This window comes from Pinus tabuliformis, chromosome 7, assembly GCF_031772625.1.
Source record: "Pinus tabuliformis cultivar Carrire ecotype Pingquan chromosome 7, CPIR1, whole genome shotgun sequence".
Taxonomy (NCBI): domain Eukaryota; kingdom Viridiplantae; phylum Streptophyta; class Pinopsida; order Pinales; family Pinaceae; genus Pinus; species Pinus tabuliformis.
The window spans coordinates 1492816844-1492820246 of record NC_142293.1 but is presented as its reverse complement, the minus strand read 5'-3'; positions in this window follow the sequence as shown (position 1 = coordinate 1492820246).

Sequence of the window (3403 nt, the reverse complement as noted above, 5' to 3'; positions counted from 1 at the left end):
ATATTACTACAATATTAGCAATAAAATTGTTTAGTGCAGAGATCCACACCATGAAAGTTTGAAATCTTCCTCTGCACAATGGACTTTCTCCACACTTCTGCACATATGCCTAATTTTAGAAAAAATTCCATAAAAGGATATTCTACTCAAAGATGCAAAAATTGATGTGCTTGATAAGTAAGTGATACCTATATATTATAACATAATAATTTAGAGTTCTCTTTTAGCAAAAGTGAATATGGAGATAAGCATTATTTATGACTAAAATATTACCAATAATATTGTATAGATCCAATGCTTTCTTCAGTGTTATTGGGAACAACAAGTATGCATTATTTAATAATAAAATATTAGCAATAAAAGAAATGACTAACAGAAGGGTGTTGTTGAGTTTGGAAGTAGTTGCATGGACAAAGCTCTGCAATGGTGGTTGTGCATGTGCGGTGGTTATGTTGAGAACAAATGCATATTTAGAATGAGAGGTGAAAAAATTGAGTGGAATGAGGGAAGTGCAGAGGGATCTTTTAATTGTAATGCATTTTCAACTCTTTTGGAGTTAGTGCATGTGAAATTTGATATTAGTAGATTGTGCGCAAGAGAAGTGCATATTTTATTATTAATAGATTCTACGCAATGCAGAGGTTCACACAATGAAAGATTTAGAGTACATATGTATTTATGTTCTCTGTTCTTTAGAGATCTCAGTCTTTTATAGATATCAGTAATCATTGTGTGGATCTCCACACTCTGCACTAAAGGATTTTATTGCTAATATTTTAGTATTAAAACATAATCCATATTTTCTATTTGCAATAATATTGTTTATGCTTATTTATTGATAATATTTTGACTGTAAATAATGCATATCTTCATATTTCCGAATATCTTTTTGTTTATGGTTATATTTGTGAGATTAGGCACATATGAGGAATTGTGGATCCACATGATATAATTGGTAATATTTTAGTGATCAATTGTCAATTAAGTAAAGGTTATGGGGAGTGCACTCAAAATTTTGTACAAAATCACATCAATTTTCATGTCATTGAGCAGAAGCTTTGTTTATGGTTATCTTTATGAAATTAGGCACATGTGTGAAAGTGTAAAGAAAGTCAATTGTGCAGAGAAAGCTTTCAAGTGTTCATTGTATGGATCTCTGCACTCAGCACTAAAGGCTTTTATTGCTAATATTTTAGTATTAAATAATCCATATTTGTTGTTTGCAATAATACTGAGCCAATTGGTCTACTCATACTGTATTATTGCTATTATTTTAATTATAAATAATGCATATCTCCATATTTTTTAATATCATTAGTCAATTTAGTGAAGGTTGTCCACATCCTCCCCCCATCCCCAGTCCTTTGCTACTCAAGCCTCTGCAAAGAAACTGCAACTGTACCAATTATTGTATCATTGGATAATAACTTTGTTTATGTTTACGTTTTTTAAATTAGGAAAGTAAAGAATTTAAGCTTTCACCGTATGGATGTATGCACTCTACACCAAAGGCTTTGTTTGAGTCTAGAGACTAAGTTCAAAAAAGTTTGAAGTCAATATACAATGCCGCACAAACACTTCATAGCCAATATAAGATATCAATTTTCATTCACAAAATTTAATATTGTATATTGCACTCATCATTTCTGTGGAATTTGTGCAGAATAAGTCAAGCGCGAAGGGATATTTTAATTGTAATGTGTTTTTAACTCTTTTGGAGGGATGTCTTGTATGTACTCAATAACTGGCCAAAAGGTGTTATTGAGTACAAAAGTAGCTATCTACAGAAGTGGCTGGAGCTTTCACTATGCAAAAACCTTCATGCAAAGAGAATCAATTAAATAGTGGTAGTATGCATTATTTACAATTAAAATATTATCAACTTCCTTCCCAAAATGAACTTTCTCCGCACTTCCGCACATCTACCTAATTTTAGAAACATAACCATAAACAAAGATTCTACTCAATGAAATGCAAAAGTGCGGAGATTCATACAAAGAAATTTTGTCTACATAATGGACTTCCTGCACACTTCCACACAAGAGTATAAACAAAGAGATATTCATAAATATGAACATAAGAATTATTTACAATTAAAATATTACCAATAATATCATATACAACCACTTACTAAAATATTAGTAATAAAATCCTTTAATGTGAACATATTTATCAATTAATAACAACTTCCAATGTCAATGGCTACCTGAAAGGTATTATTGACTATGAAAGTAGTTATCTACAGAAGTGGCCAAAGCTTTCACTGTGTGGAAAGATTCATGCAAAGAGAATTGCAAAACAAGATATAGAATCAAAAAACAAGTGAACCACAACATACCTGATACAAATATCATAAAATCTGTATATATTTTCGAAACTAGATGTTGTGCATAATTCTTATGCTAATGAGAAAAATGCATAGTTCTTACAACATAATATCAATTACAAAAACTATGAGGAAAACCATTTGTAATGATCCCCCACCCCCAAGAACTTTGAACTATACCAAATGCATTGGAAATATGCATGCCAAAAAGGAATACATGATCAACACCTGGCCAATGCAACTATCAACATGTTACTTGCTAAAATTACATCATAATATATTTATAAAACTTAGACCTCTTGATTTATGATTCTTATGCTAATGAGAAAAACACACATTTCTTAGAACAAACTATCAATTTTGACAACAATGAGAAAAACCATTCGTAATGAGCCCCTCGAGAGCTATGAACTATTCCAATATGCATGCCAAAAAATAATGCAAGATCAACAATTGGGAAATGCAACAACCAACACATTACTTGTAAAAATTATGTCACAAAAGCTTCATAAAACTTAGACCCTTTGATTTATGATTTGCGCTGGAGAACGAGTATACACAATAAAAAACACAATATTTATATGACAAAGTTCCACACCTCCACATTCACTTCCCCCCGCATAGTTTTCTGACACACTTTCCTTCTGCACAATACTAATTTTTAAACAATCGAAGCCACTTAATATCAATCACTCCATACAATGTATCATGATTTCATATTTATTTAATTTCCTACATTTCTATGATTCAATGTAGATATGTGTACATGATATATTCTGTCTAACATGTGTCACACGAAAATTAGTTACACATGGTCATTATACACAGAAATGAGAAGAGTTAGAAGAAACTGAGAACGTTATTAATTAAGCAAGTAATTTTAAGTACAAAACATAAATGGCTAGCAAATTTCTCTTTTCATAATGCATTTAGAACATGAAAGTATTGTTCGAACTTTTGTTTCTTTACATGATCTTTTATCTTCGAAGTTAATCTTCCATAAAATCACATCTTCGGCTTTCAACTAGGCTTTAATGGCATCTCTAAATATCACATGAAAACTAGGAAATATTGAAC